Genomic DNA, 17326 nt, shown 5'->3' with positions numbered 1-17326 from the left:
GTGTGTGTGTGTGTGTGTGTGTGTGTGTGTGTGTGTGTGTGTGTGTGTGTGTGTGTGTTTAGAAGTAGTAGTAGTAGTAGTAGTAGTAGTAGTAGTAGTAGTAGTAGTAGTGGTGGTAAAAATCTTTGTGTGCATTTTTATATTTTATATTTTTTCAGGGGTTATGTCACACCGCTGTTATTCAAAGTTCCACACTCTTGGCTATGGATAACTTTCAAAATAATCTTTATACAGGAATCATGTGTCCAAAATACCTTTCATTTTAAATTCAAAAGACCAAGAATGACCTTACTAAGAAAAGACAACATGCATTGAAAAGTATAATTTATAATGAATACAAAAAATACATTTGTGAGAAATTGTGAAAGTTTGTAAATTGGTTTTGTAAGTTATGTTTTTATATCTTACATTGGAAAGTGTGTGTGATGAACACAGACCTTTGTGTGCAATTTGTAAGTTTGTTACAAGTTTGTAAATGTGTTTTTACATTTTACTTGTATTCTTCTATTACACTATTACTAGATTTAGTCATCTTGTTCAGATAGCACATTTTCATGTTTCTTCTTCTGTTCGGCTGTTTCGTTTTAGGTGAAGACGCCTCTTTGGATGTTGTCAACAAAACATGATCAAATCAGAGTAAGATCATAATTCTCACATTGGAAAGTGTGTGTGTGTGTGTGTGTGTGTGTGTGTGTGTGAACACAGACCTTTCATTTACGAAAAGTTTTTTTGTCTAAACATTCTCTTTTGACAAACCAACATTTCAAATGATTTTCCTAAGGTGTTTAACATTTGCAGAATCATTTCTTTCAACACCCCCCCGCTTGACATTAAATATTATAGTGTGTTTTCAGCTATTATCACCATCTTCTTTAAATCAAAAAAGCTACTACATGTGCTAAAATATTTGAACATGTGTTGCTCTTCTATTAGAACTATGCCACACTGTTGTAATGCAAACACATTAAGAAACTATAAAGATGTAAAGGCTGGATAAATTAATAACATCATCTTTATACCAGTATTCATTTTGCACAAAAGTAAATTCAAGAGGTCAATTTATTAGGAATGTGTGTAAGGCATATAGGAAAAGAGTCATTTAGCTATAAAGAATACAGAAATCCTTTCTTCTGATCTTTTGTAAAAGTTTATGGAGATTTTGTAAATAAATTTTTTCCACTAGTCGATGACGCTGTTTACATTTTTGTAACATTTGTGCAGTTTGTAAAGACTACTCTCATGAAAACATGAACAAATACAGCATAGAGAGAATAGGTGACAGTCCTTCTACATGACACTGTTTAAGACTAAACAAATTATTTTTATTTGAGGTCATCTTTCTGGGTAGTCTGAAACATCGACATGATAATGAGTCTTGCTGTTTTCTACCTCTACAACTATTACACTTTAAACTATTGCACTAAAATCTGTAAATTTCATGGCACAGTCACAGATAGTTATTTTGTGTATTTCTCTAAAAAAAAAAGTTAAGTAAATGTAATACAGTTAAGTAGTAATTTAAGTGAAAGGTGAGATGATTCTTGTTTTTTTTTTATTTGTTCACACCAATAGTTTGACAGCAGTGATTTCGGTGTCTGTCTTATAGATCTGATGCAGAAAACAGACGTTGTGTCTCAATATTTTGTTATACCAAATGTTTTAACATACTGTAAATATGTAGTAATAAATAGTTAGTTCAATAGTTCTGTTGCATTTGCTAGCTGAGATAATTTACAGTTATATGTGAAACAAAATCAGTCACTTCAGAGTTAGATTCTAATTTATATTGAACATTTGTTATTGTACCGCACGTTTAACAGTGTTAGTGCTCTTGGCCCTCATCAAGGTTTACATAAGTCACAAGGTCTTTCTTAGTGGTCATCTGACTCTGAAACAGCCAAAATATTAGCATGTAACCGTATGGAGACATTTTTTGTTTTTATGCGTTCTTTTATTTTGTTTGCATTTCTCCTGAAACACACTGTTTTGAAATTGTGTGTGTGTGTGTGTGTGTGTGTGTGTGTCTGTTTTCCTTACACTTTGCAAAACAACAACAGTGTTTCGTAGAATCTGCTGTAATGTAAGGAAACTTTGTTATTGTCTTCTCTTTGTTCATATACGACAGTGTTCCTGTGAATTTGTTTGCTTTAATAAAATTATGGTTTTAAACCATCCTCGTCACTGGAGACATGTACATTATATTATTATACTATCCTAGTTTTTGAATAGCGTTGAAATAGATTTGTGGGGTGGTATGTGGATATTAAAAGCAGCAAGGAACTAGGTAATATTTTATCAGCAACCCTCACAATCTATGGTGTAAAACAAAATACAGTGCACACCGATTTACCAACAAATTACTTTATCACTTTTGTTTAAAGAAAAGGGTTGCTTTTCTGAATTATCTCAACAACTGTGGTGTTTTATGACTAGCCTACTGAAGCTGTCACATTCTTGGGGCATCCCATTCTTGGATGTTTCGCACCTACTGGCCCTACCTCATGAATTTGGTATTTAAAAAAGGTTTAGGATACAGTAATTAAAACACAGAAGGCATTCTACAACACTAACGTTTAAAATTGCTACTCCCAATGGTAATGTATTGAGTTTTTGCTTCTGTTTTTGTGTTACTTGACACTATCCGTGTTCCTTGCTATATGTTTACAATTTTTTGTCATTTTTTCTTTACAGTGATTGGATCCAATTTCCCACATCTTTAAGAGTATGTATGTTACTGTCATAATAATAGTTTATTCAGATTGTTGAAAATTGTTTAAAAGTGTTTGTATATTTTTGAAAAAAAGAATAAAAAAACTAAAACAAAACAGTCCAATTATTATCGATGTGTTATACGCAATACATTGCGTTTTAATTTTACTTGAGACAATTTAATATGATGATGTCACTAATGGAACATCTTAAAATTTCCTTTGGTAAAAGTTAACTTAAAGGCTGCACAAAAAGAAATGCCATCCTATCTACTTTCTAAATGCATGTTATGATTCCGAACAATCCACCATGTGCATAGGATTTTTATTTGTTTTTGACCTCGTAATATTTAATCAAAATATCAAAACTGGTTAAAATGATAAACTTCTCTCTGGTGACATATGTAGGACTTTTACATGTGGCGATTTCTGTTAGATCGCGACTTAACAGTTGTTGTTTTTTTTTTTCAATTTCTAACAATTGCCTCAATGCCTTTTGTCCAAACTGTTGTCATATCTTCAAAACTCTAAACAATTACCACAACATCCATCTGTTGTGACCATACCATTAACACAATTCATGTTGTATTCACGCAATATGCAGTCAGTTAATACAATTTTAAAATGCTTACATTTTTCTTTTCATACAAGCTTACCCAATACCAAAATAAATAGATTTTTCTGGTCATATCTACTGGTAAATGCTTATTTATATATGGGTAAACATATATCTATTGGTAAAATGCTTGTTAGCAGTTATAAAAAAACAAAAATGTTTCATTTTACATAGTTATTTATGACTCCCTGACAACAATCGTAAACCCAAGGTAACCCCAACCCCCCCAACCCCTGTCCTGATAAACTCTACAAACAATGCTCTGTTATCACAAGCAATCTGGGTTTCCTAACTAAGCAAAGGGATCTAGCTCTACTAGCCAACCTGATTAGACGACTGCATCAGAACAGACGGCTGTACTGCAACATCTCATAGCTCAAAAGTTGAAGGAATATTGTTCCACGCTTCTTCGACTCGCACTTTTGGGGATCTGACTCAAACACCCAAACTTCACAGCGTTAACGCCTGGTCTGGACAATAGTGCTGCAAGAACTCACTCACAGGAGATTCCAGGGACTATTCGAATCTTTCAGCATCAAATAGGGGACACAGTTTATACCGTGCACGAAGTTGAGTTCTGAAGAGACGTCTTCAAGACTGTGGATTTCTTGAATGGCTACGCAGAAGCTGAGCGACTGCCCACTGGGTTCTGATGATGCTGTGCGAAAGCAGGTGTGCGAATGCACCATGGGCAATGAATGTTGTGTAAAAGCTGTGTTAGGCGGTATGTTTAAAGATCATTTTAGAGGCCAGATGGTTGACTTGATGCATAAGATCATCAATGCAGCATGTGATTCAAATAATGATTGTGCAGGGGATACCAAACGTGTAACAAATCTAAAAAAAGAAATGGATGTCGTAAGAGGCCTGACAAATTCATGGCCTGATGTTACAAGCTTGTTTACTAATAACAAAGAGCCTCTCTGTGTAATCCTCAGAAAAGTTATTGATGCGTTGGGTGATTGTAGCGACGAGTTAGGAGTTACTGAGATGCTTTGTATGTATACATTTGTGACAGATCTATGTGTGTCACTGGTGTCAGAAATGAGAAAACTGACACTGATGAAATGATTAGAACTCTGGTCAGCTATACCCTAGAACAAAACATGATAGTCTGCAGAGATTTTCTTTTCTGGCTAGACCACCTGTAATGTCCTTATTGTTGTTATAATGTGTGTATCTAATGCCATTTTTTATATTTTTCTTCACTACTTCAATGTATGAATGTATGTTCAACAATATATTGTTGACATAAAAGGCTGAATCACTTAACATGTTTTTTGTGATCATGTCTGAGCTCAAAAAAAAGTACAAATTGCACCTCTTAGACGTGAGGGAAATTGGATCCAATCACAGTTAAAAACAAATTTAAACGTATAGAAAGGAACACGGATAATGAAAGAAGCAAGAACTCAATACATTATCTTTTGGAGTACCCATTTTAACGCTAGAGTTGTAGAATGTCATTTTAATTACTGTATCATAAACCTTTCTAATCAGGTATTGGTTGGCCAGTAGAGCTAGATCCCTTTGCTTAGTTAGGAAACCCAGATTGCTTGTGATAACAGAGCACTGTTTGTAGAGTTTATCAGGACAGGGGTTGGGGGGGTTGGGGTTACCTTGGGTTTACGATTGTTGTCAGGGAGTCATAAATAACTATGTAAAATGAAACATTTTTGTTTTTTTATAACTGCTAACAAGCATTTTACCAATAGATATATGTTTACCCATATATAAATAAGCATTTACCAGTAGATATGACCAGAAAAATCTATTTATTTTGGTATTGGGTAAGCTTGTATGAAAAGAAAAATGTAAGCATTTTAAAATTGTATTAACTGACTGCATATTGCGTGAATACAACATGAATTGTGTTAATGGTATGGTCACAACAGATGGATGTTGTGGTAATTGTTTAGAGTTTTGAAGATATGACAACAGTTTGGACAAAAGGCATTGAGGCAAATGTTAGAAATTGAAAAAAAAAAAAACAACAACTGTTAAGTCGCGATCTAACAGAAATCGCCACATGTAAAAGTCCTACATATGTCACCAGAGAGAAGTTTATCATTTTAACCAGTTTTGATATTTTGATTAAATATTACGAGGTCAAAAACAAATAAAAATCCTATGCACATGGTGGATTGTTCGGAATCATAACATGCATTTAGAAAGTAGATAGGATGGCATTTCTTTTTGTGCAGCCTTTAAGTTAACTTTTACCAAAGGAAATTTTAAGATGTTCCATTAGTGACATCATCATATTAAATTGTCTCAAGTAAAATTAAAACGCAATGTATTGCGTATAACACATCGATAATAATTGGACTGTTTTGTTTTAGTTTTTTTATTCTTTTTTTCAAAAATATACAAACACTTTTAAACAATTTTCAACAATCTGAATAAACTATTATTATGACAGTAACATACATACTCTTAAAGATGTGGGAAATTGGATCCAATCACTGTAAAGAAAAAATGACAAAAAATTGTAAACATATAGCAAGGAACACGGATAGTGTCAAGTAACACAAAAACAGAAGCAAAAACTCAATACATTACCATTGGGAGTAGCAATTTTAAACGTTAGTGTTGTAGAATGCCTTCTGTGTTTTAATTACTGTATCCTAAACCTTTTTTAAATACCAAATTCATGAGGTAGGGCCAGTAGGTGCGAAACATCCAAGAATGGGATGCCCCAAGAATGTGACAGCTTCAGTAGGCTAGTCATAAAACACCACAGTTGTTGAGATAATTCAGAAAAGCAACCCTTTTCTTTAAACAAAAGTGATAAAGTAATTTGTTGGTAAATCGGTGTGCACTGTATTTTGTTTTACACCATAGATTGTGAGGGTTGCTGATAAAATATTACCTAGTTCCTTGCTGCTTTTAATATCCACATACCACCCCACAAATCTATTTCAACGCTATTCAAAAACTAGGATAGTATAATAATATAATGTACATGTCTCCAGTGACGAGGATGGTTTAAAACCATAATTTTATTAAAGCAAACAAATTCACAGGAACACTGTCGTATATGAACAAAGAGAAGACAATAACAAAGTTTCCTTACATTACAGCAGATTCTACGAAACACTGTTGTTGTTTTGCAAAGTGTAAGGAAAACAGACACACACACACACACACACACACACACACACACACACAATTTCAAAACAGTGTGTTTCAGGAGAAATGCAAACAAAATAAAAGAACGCATAAAAACAAAAAATGTCTCCATACGGTTACATGCTAATATTTTGGCTGTTTCAGAGTCAGATGACCACTAAGAAAGACCTTGTGACTTATGTAAACCTTGATGAGGGCCAAGAGCACTAACACTGTTAAACGTGCGGTACAATAACAAATGTTCAATATAAATTAGAATCTAACTCTGAAGTGACTGATTTTGTTTCACATATAACTGTAAATTATCTCAGCTAGCAAATGCAACAGAACTATTGAACTAACTATTTATTACTACATATTTACAGTATGTTAAAACATTTGGTATAACAAAATATTGAGACACAACGTCTGTTTTCTGCATCAGATCTATAAGACAGACACCGAAATCACTGCTGTCAAACTATTGGTGTGAACAAATAAAAAAAAAACAAGAATCATCTCACCTTTCACTTAAATTACTACTTAACTGTATTACATTTACTTAACTTTTTTTTTTAGAGAAATACACAAAATAACTATCTGTGACTGTGCCATGAAATTTACAGATTTTAGTGCAATAGTTTAAAGTGTAATAGTTGTAGAGGTAGAAAACAGCAAGACTCATTATCATGTCGATGTTTCAGACTACCCAGAAAGATGACCTCAAATAAAAATAATTTGTTTAGTCTTAAACAGTGTCATGTAGAAGGACTGTCACCTATTCTCTCTATGCTGTATTTGTTCATGTTTTCATGAGAGTAGTCTTTACAAACTGCACAAATGTTACAAAAATGTAAACAGCGTCATCGACTAGTGGAAAAAATTTATTTACAAAATCTCCATAAACTTTTACAAAAGATCAGAAGAAAGGATTTCTGTATTCTTTATAGCTAAATGACTCTTTTCCTATATGCCTTACACACATTCCTAATAAATTGACCTCTTGAATTTACTTTTGTGCAAAATGAATACTGGTATAAAGATGATGTTATTAATTTATCCAGCCTTTACATCTTTATAGTTTCTTAATGTGTTTGCATTACAACAGTGTGGCATAGTTCTAATAGAAGAGCAACACATGTTCAAATATTTTAGCACATGTAGTAGCTTTTTTGATTTAAAGAAGATGGTGATAATAGCTGAAAACACACTATAATATTTAATGTCAAGCGGGGGGGTGTTGAAAGAAATGATTCTGCAAATGTTAAACACCTTAGGAAAATCATTTGAAATGTTGGTTTGTCAAAAGAGAATGTTTAGACAAAAAAACTTTTCGTAAATGAAAGGTCTGTGTTCACACACACACACACACACACACACACACACACACACACACACACACACACACACACACACACACACACACACACACACACACACACACACACTTTCCAATGTGAGAATTATGATCTTACTCTGATTTGATCATGTTTTGTTGACAACATCCAAAGAGGCGTCTTCACCTAAAACGAAACAGCCGAACAGAAGAAGAAACATGAAAATGTGCTATCTGAACAAGATGACTAAATCTAGTAATAGTGTAATAGAAGAATACAAGTAAAATGTAAAAACACATTTACAAACTTGTAACAAACTTACAAATTGCACACAAAGGTCTGTGTTCATCACACACACTTTCCAATGTAAGATATAAAAACATAACTTACAAAACCAATTTACAAACTTTCACAATTTCTCACAAATGTATTTTTTGTATTCATTATAAATTATACTTTTCAATGCATGTTGTCTTTTCTTAGTAAGGTCATTCTTGGTCTTTTGAATTTAAAATGAAAGGTATTTTGGACACATGATTCCTGTATAAAGATTATTTTGAAAGTTATCCATAGCCAAGAGTGTGGAACTTTGAATAACAGCGGTGTGACATAACCCCTGAAAAAATATAAAATATAAAAATGCACACAAAGATTTTTACCACCACTACTACTACTACTACTACTACTACTACTACTACTACTACTACTTCTAAACACACACACACACACACACACACACACACACACACACACACACACACACACACACACACACACACACACACACACACACACACACACACACACACACATACCAAGAAAAAACATCTAACTGTGTATTTTGTCGCTTTGATAAAACATCCCATTACCTGTTTATTTGGGGTCAAAGAGGATGGTAATAGTTGAAACATCTTAAGCTCATCTCTTTCATTTTCTGCTGGATGTTAGTAAAAAACAAACAAACAAACAAAAACTTTAAAGCAACATGAAACCATAATATGCAATATATTGTATATTTACATGTTGAAGCATACTCACGGAGTGAAAATGACTTCCAGAATATTTTGTAAAGTTCCTAAACGTAATTTAGGGAAGAGCAAGTCCATCTAATCTTCCAATCAACAGACATCTTAGGTACCTTGCCCTACATAATCACATCCTATATTTAGTCACTGTGGGGGTATATCAGAGCTCGAGTTGAAACTGTTTCATCGAGCCCCCTCATCAGTGGTCAGCAAGCCAAATAGGTTAAACCCAATATCTTAAAATTATATGGGCAAACAAACTCATTAACTTTTAGTGAACCTTTGTCTGGATCACCCAACACTAAATTTTGTGTTCTGGCCTCACAAAGATTAAACCAAGATTAGCTTTCTTGAACATCACATGTTTGCACTACCTGAAACAAAGAGATCAACATGTATCCCTTGTGGTTGTTAAACACCTCAGGTAAAGCATATGAAATATAGGTTTGTCAAAAGAAAAAGGTTCAGTCCAAACATTAAAACGCTTTCTAAGTGAAAATGATGTGTTTGCCAAAAACACATCCAAAGAGTTTTTACTTGTCTTTACTTATCACTCCTGAAGAAAAAATACATGTCACCAGACTTTTTTATAAGAATTTAAAGAATAAAAATAGTCAAAGTCAAGTTTTATTAAAAGAAAATAAACAACATGCTTTGCTTTTGTGGCACACACAGCGTATGGTTGGATTAAAAGCTAAAACATTTCTTTAAAAACAAAAATTCTTAAATAACAAAAATAAAGACAAAACTATGTGCACTAAATCCAAATAAGATCCCAGAATCAACAGATAGGTTTTGATAAAATGTCTTTAAACTTCGTTAAACATCTAGACAAAGCAACTCTCGTAAATCCATTCACACATTAAGGATGATCTCTTCCCCCACCAGATTGACTCACAAACACCTTCATTTTGAGTTAAATAAATGTTTTTAATTATTTTTGTATTTTTAACATAGATCCTATCATTGTGTCTGGAAACACAGATTCAGATGTTTTAGAAAGTTTTCAACATTGTTGAGAAGAAAATAGGATGGGTATGTCGCTAATGAGGACTCTTTGGCTTGATGATTATTTCTGATTCTTTGTCTTAAACACTAACATTAACCTATAGTTCAGGTACTAATGTGGTGGCAATACACACACAGTTGATCTATATAGATCATGCCCATACATGTTATTTTAATGGATATAGCCAGTGCTGCATAGGGGTAATGGTAGTCCTGTATGTCTTGACACAATTAACATATACCCTATCAAACACTGCTGATCCTGCTGAGATGTCAACATAAAGTTAAAAACTTGCTTGTGTGACTTTCACCCCCCAACAATCAAAGGAAACACAATCACAAAGAGTTTCCAACAGACTGAAAGGAGCCAAAGAGCTAGGGTTCAACAAAAATGTTGTAAAAACGCCAATCTGGGGGGAGATATATACCCAGCCATAAATATACCCATATATCTCACTATAAATCCAACCGACCCTATATCTGATTGACACTCGTGACCTGCCAATCATGGTGACAACCCCTCATAAATACACCAATAAATACATCCATTGACAGCCACTGAACTGTCAGTTTGAGTGACACTTGGACATAACTATGGTCATAAATAAAGCCATAAATCATCTTTTCTGACACTGTGTGTAGGATATTCTACTGTCGTGTTCTCAGGGCATGTGCGGAGCAGCTCGCTGGGGTTTTTACAGACATTTTCAACCTGTCTCTTGCCCAAGCAGCTGTACCAACATGCTTTATACGCATTTCCATTGTGCCAGTGCCGAAACACTCCAGCCCGAGGTGCCCTAATGACTACCGCCCTGTAGCACTCACACCCATCGTCATGAAGTGCTTTGAGCGGCTGGTCCTGGAACACCTAAAAGACTCTCTACCATCCACATTGGACTCACACCAGTTTGCCAATCGTAGCAATAGGAGCACAGAGGATGCAGTTTCCATGGCACTGCACTCTGTGCTCACCCATCTGGACCATAAAAACACGTATGCACGCATGCTGTTTGTTGACTTCAGCTCAGCATTCAACACTGTCATCCCAACCAAGTTAATAGCCAAACTTGGAGACCTGGGCATCAACACCTCAATGTGTAACTGGATTTTGGACTTCCTAACTGACAGACCCCAGAATGTTCGATCAGGATCCACCTGCTCCACATCCATCACACTCAACACTGGTGTACCACAGGGCTGTGTGCTAAGCCCGTTTCTCTACTCCCTCTTCACCTCCAACTGCAAGCCTGTGTATGGATCTAATTCCATCGTCAAGTTTGCAGACGACACTACGGTGATTGGTCTCATCAGCAACAACGATGAGACTGTCTACAGGAAAGAGATCCAGCACCTGGCCACATGGTGCGCTGATAATAACCTGCTCCTCAACACCACCAAAACGAAGGAGCTCATCGTGGACTTCAGGAAAGAGTCAAGAGGCACACACGACAACATCCACATCAATGGAATGGCTGTTGAGCGTGTCTCCAGTTTCAAGTTCCTGTGGATCCACATCTCGGCGGACATGTCGTGGACGACCAACACCTCCAGCCTGGTCAAGAAGGCTCACCAGCGCCTCTTCATCCTGAGGACACTGAGGAAGAATCAGCTCTCCTCGGCTATCCTGGTGAACTTCTATCGCTGTGCAATAGAAAGCATCCTGACCAACTGTGTGGCAGTATGGTATGGGAGCTGCTCTGTTGCGGAGCGCAAGGCACTGCAGCGGATGGTGAAAACTGCCCAGCGCATCACAGGAACTCCACTACCAGCCATCGAGCACATCCAGAGGAAACGCTGTCTGCATCGAGCTCGCAGCATCCTCAAGGACTCCTCTCACCCAGCCCACAGACTGTTTTCTCTCCTGCCCTCCGGCAGGCGTTTCAGGATCCTCCGGACCAGAACCAGTAGACTTAAAAACAGTTTTTTCCCCAGAGCTGTCTCTTTACTGAACTCAAACCCCCGTTGATCCACTTCCCTCATAAACTGCTAACTCTCCTACCTCACATCTGCCTTCACTTTGTTATTTGCACTACCGACTGTTTATTACAGTAACAACTGTTTACTTATGCATTCTGCACCACCATATCTTAACTGGATTATGCTCATTTGCACTGCCGACTGTATTTATAGTACCAAATGTTTACATTTTCATTTTGCACCGTACTTCTAACTGCAATATGCAACCAATTTCCACTGCACATTCCACTTTTTTTTTCCGGATAGCTCTGTCCATAAATTATTGCACTACCTTAATCCACTGCTATTCCTCATCTTAGCCTAACATATTATTGTATACCTCTATCTGTAAAATTCTGTTTATAGTAATAGCCATCTGTATATTATTTTCATAGTACATATTCACCTGTAAATTCTGTTTATAGTAATAGCCATCTGTATATTTATTCACTGTACATATTCACCTGTAAATTCAGTTCTGTTTATAGTAATAACCATCTCTCTATTTATACATATTTATTTATATTCAGTACATATCCATGTCCTGCACTTACGCAACCACTGTATATATCCTGCACTTGCTGCTATTGCACTTCTGGTTAGACCTAAACTGCATTTCGTTGCCTTGTACTTGTACTTGTGTAATGACAATAAAGTTGAATCTAATCTAATCTAATCTAATCTAAACAGGAAAATAATGCAACAGAATTTGATTCGGCCGTACAGCCGCTCCGGAGAAAATGGTGATGTCATCAGCTCATTCCAATTATCATAGTGACAGATCAGTAATTTAGTTTATATAATTATTTTAGTTTACTAATTAGATTCATTTGGATATTTAGTTGAAAATTTAGATTGAAAATGTAGTGTCCCCAACTGAGCAAGCCAAGCCAGAGGCGACAGTGGCAAGGAAACCAAAACCCCATCAGGGGCATAATGGAGAAAAATAAACCTTGGGAGAAACCAGGCTCAGTCGGGGTGCCAGTTCTCCTCTGGCCAAAGCATGGCAAAGGCAGGAAGATTTCAAAAACTTTGGAAAGAAAATTGATTGGAGAGATTTCTAAAGACTTAAGAACAAATGCCAAGAGACTAGTGAAAGATTTAGCCAAGTTTGGGATTGATGTCTCAAGAAGACGGTCATTAGAGCTCTGCACAGGGATGGACAGCAAGGTTGCTGACCAAGAAAAACTCCACATCTGAAGAAACTGGAGAAAAATGATGCATACAGGAAACCTGTCCTTTGGTCAGATGAGACAAAACTAGAGCTCTTTGGCCATAGAGATGTTGCCTATGTTTAGAGAAAGAAGGGATTCATTGAAGCAGGAAGAGACAGCGGTGAGACAGAGACAGTGGAGACAGCGGTGTGAAATAAAGGTAAAATATAAGAAAAATATGGCGTTTAAAAAAAAAGAAGTATTAAGACATGTTATACTGCGCCCCATTAACACAACCAAGCCTAGAAAAAAACCATGGAACCACCCCTTTAAACAAACAATATAATCCTTATTCTCTGTGAATAAATATGACTTATTAAACAAAGTTATTGAAAAAAATGATTGCACAACCACCAAACAGGTGGCAATGTGCACTTAGTAGGTTATGTAAATCGCCTTTAAACAAAAGTAGAAGAGGAAGAGGAAGTAGATTGGCATACTATTTCTTATCATCTGTTTCAATGGTGAATCACCGATTCGTTGCTCTGTTGAGCACAAAGAGCACAAGATCACATACAGAAAGGCTGTAAGAACTGCTAGATCAGCTTATTTCTAAACTCTCTTAGTCGGTACTAGGCTATTAAAAGAGATGCTACCAGAGGTCATAGATCCTCTTCTTAATATAATTAATTCATCTTTGTCATTAGGATATGTACCGAAAACTTTTTAATTGGCTATTATTAAACCACTTATTAAAAAAACGCAACTTGATCCTACAGAATTCAATCATAGACCAATCTCAAATCTACCCTTTCTGTCAAAAATACTTGAAAAGGCAGTGTCCTCACAATTATGTTCCTTTTTAGAAAGAAATGGTATCTGTGAGGATTTCCAGTCAGGATTTAGAGCGTATCATAGTACTGAGACTGCTCTCATCAGAGTTACAAATGATTTACTCTTATCATCCGATCGTGGCTGTATCTCTCTATTAGTGTTACTCGATCTTAGCGCTGCATTTGATACCAACGACCACAACATTCTTTTGAATAGACTCGAAAATTATGTAGGTATTAGTGGAATTGCTTTATCATGGTTTAAATCATATCTATGTGACCGTTATCAGTTTGTAGCAGTAAATGAAGAGATGTCACACCGATAACAAGTTCAGTATGGAGTACCACAAGGCTCAGTGCTAGGACCGCTACTCTTCACCCTGTACATGCTACCACTGGGAGATATTATTAGGAAGCATGGCATTAGTTTTCATTGTTATGCTGACGATACTCAGCTCTATATTTCTTCACGCCCTGAAGAAACTTACCAATTCACAAGATTAACGGAATGCATAGCTGATATAAAACATTGGATGACCGGTAATTTCCTGCAACTCAATTCAGAAAAAAATGATTTTTTAATTATTGGACAAAAAAGCTCCACAAGTAGTAACCTAGAATACTGTCTAACACTTGATGGCTGCTCTGTCAAGTCTTCGTGGTCAGTGAGGAACCTGGGTGTGGCTCTTTGATACCAATCTTTCGTTTGAAAGCCATGTTTCTAGCATCTGTAAAACTGCATTCTACCATCTTAAAAATATATCTAAATTACGGCACATGGAACAGTCTTCCTAGCATTGTTCGGGAAGCAGACACACTCTGTCAGTTTAAATCTAGACTAAAAACACATCTCTTTTCTGTGGCATACACATAAAACACTTGCTCAATGAAATGATTGTTAGGCTGCATTAACTAGGTCAGCCGGAACTGGGAACACTTCCCATAACACCTGATGTACTCGTTACATCATCAGAAGAATGGCATCTACGCTAATGATAGTCTCTCTGTTTTATCCCGAGGTTTACTGCAGTCAGCCAGTATCCAGATCAGATGGTGGACCTGTGCCCAGAGAAGACCAACACAGGACCCTGAAGTGTCCGCAGAGACCGTGTCAATTAGCCTCCCCCTGCAACTTCCTCATCGACACGGCATCTCAATAAACCCGTCTCCAGCGTGTTGACTCCGATTGTTCGAATATTACAATTAAATAATACTTAAATCGATATGTCATCTGCAATAAACCCGTCTCCAGCGTGTTGCCTCCGATCATTCGAATATTGCACTTTAATAATTATTTAATAAACATCATCCTCAATAAACCCGTCTCCAGCGTGTTGCCTCCGGTCCTTCAAATATTCCAATCTATTATGACCTCTGACCGGTAAATCGGCCAGAATAATGATTATTATAATACGCTGTTTTTTTCTGTGCTCAGTTGGGGACACTATATTTTTCAAATAAACATTGAAATAAATCTAATTAATAAACTAAATTAACCATATAAACTAAATGACTGATCTAATTATTGATCTAAAGCCTGCACTGTCACCGTATGGAAATTGAAATGAACTGATGACATCAAATGGCTATACAGCTGAATAAAATTATGCTGCATTATTCTCCTGTTTAACACTGTAAAGCTGCTTTGAAACAATCTACATTGTTAAAAGCGCTATATAAATAAAGTAGACTTGACTTGACTTGAGGATGTCTTGTCTGTTCATGGTTAACATACTCTGAGTTGGCTGAACTTACTCTTGGACGCATTTTTGAAACCAGCATACCTCGAGTAAGCAAGGTTTGGGTTAATCAACCGAGAGTTTAAGGTATATATGTTGATATGTTAACCATGCTTTCTGGAATATGGAATGCTTTTTGCTCTGTTAAACAGCACTATATGAAACATAATGAAACCTTTCATAGGGGCTAATAATTTTGTCTTTCACTGTATATCCTTTCACAAAAAATAGAATTTTACTAAAAGTTTTTTGTATTAAAAGTTAAATAAATTATTTATCTCATTTCAGACGTGATGGAAGAGAGCAAGGAGAGTGAAGAACTGAGTGAAGTGGAGGAGGAACATCATGTCAAACCTGGAGAAAACCCTTTGAGTCGCTCAAACACTAAAAAGACATTTATTAAGAAAACAAGAGGCAAGAAATATTTCACCTGCACTCAGTGTGGAAAGAGTTTCTCAACCAAACAAAATCTTGAGCGCCACATGAGAGTTCACACTGGAGAGAAGCCGCTCACATGTGATCAGTGTGGGAAGAGATTTACAAAATCAAACCACCTTAATATTCACATGAGGATCCACACCGGAGAAAAACCTTTCAAGTGTGATCAGTGTGGAAAAATGTTTCATTGTCCATCAAACCTGAAGACACACCTGACCCTTCATACGAAGGAGAAGCCACATTCATGTTCTGTGTGTGGAAAGAGTTTCTCACTGATGCAATATTTACATAAACATGAGAAAATACACACTGGTGTGAGAGATTACATGTGCTTTGAGTGTGAGAAGACTTTTACTACAGCAGGAAGTTTAAAACTACACCAGAGCATCCACACTGGAGAAAAACCTTACAAGTGTTCACAATGTGACAAGAGATTCAGTCAGTCAGGAAATCTGAAAACACACGAGAGGATCCACACTGGAGAAAAACCTTACAAGTGTTCACACTGTGACAAGAGATTCAGTCAGTCAGGACACATGAAAACACACGAGAGGAACCACAGCAGAGAGAAGCCGCACGAGTGATCTGGGGAGTTTCCTCTGAGGAGGCAAGGGAGGCAGTACCTCCTCAAAACAAAACAAAAAACTGGATGACAAAATAATCAATATTACAGTAATAAAACAAAGCAAATATTCATGAATTTGACAATTAAAAGAGTAAAAGTCAGTTTTTTATAAAGTAATACTGTCCAACAGCGACACCCGCAGGTGAAGTTACAGAAGGAGATGCGCCTCCTCTCTCACCATTGACATAAAGCAGATTCCCTAATGCGTGAAGTCCTGTGATTTGTTGATATGATTCGATATGATCGTTATAATTGAATATGAAGTTTCGTGCAATTAATCCCGCTTCTTGTTTTCGTGTGGATTCACAGATTGGCCTGAAGATAATGATGGCGATAATGGGAAGACTAATTAAGTAAGTAAACAACTCTGCCACTTATAGACCGCTTTGTCACGTCAAAATCAAACTTGAAATGACCTGAAAGCCACCCGTGGGGTTTTTAGTGAGCACACAGCTTGGGGAATTGAAAGGTCGTGTCTGTGAACAGAGTAGCCTACATGTACAAGATTGACGATGACTGCTGAAAATAGATTAACTATTAAAAAAGAAATTAGTTCACAAATAATATAGTGAAGGGTTGGGTCAGAAACCCTTGTCTCTTCAACATATCTTCAGTGATAATCGTTTTAATATCATAATAATTTGTATATTCAATAAGTGACTCAAATATACTTTTAGTCATATGTTCCCTTTCGAAAGGGAACTCGCGCTGCGTCAGCTGACGCTACGGGGAACGCCTCCAGCGTGACAGGTGAGATCCTGGTCCCAGGCAGGCGG

The 17326-nt window shown here is 36.3% G+C and overlaps 1 protein-coding gene across 1 annotated transcript in view; it reads left to right on the top strand.

Moving 5' to 3' along the window:
• The window catches only part of LOC307123596 (uncharacterized protein), a gene marked incomplete at its 3' end in the record, with an annotated part of 57605 nt that overhangs the window by 24859 nt on the left and 15420 nt on the right, over positions 1-17326 (top strand). The window contains exon 2 of the mRNA XM_079812171.1: positions 15776-16903. The remainder of the gene's footprint in view (positions 1-15775; positions 16904-17326) is intronic.

The sequence above is a fragment of the Gobio gobio genome (assembly GCF_949357685.1).
Source record: "Gobio gobio genome assembly, chromosome: 1".
NCBI lineage: Eukaryota > Metazoa > Chordata > Actinopteri > Cypriniformes > Gobionidae > Gobio > Gobio gobio.
The sequence above is the reverse complement of the archived record's forward strand: the minus strand, read 5'-3'. Positions and strand labels throughout refer to the sequence as shown.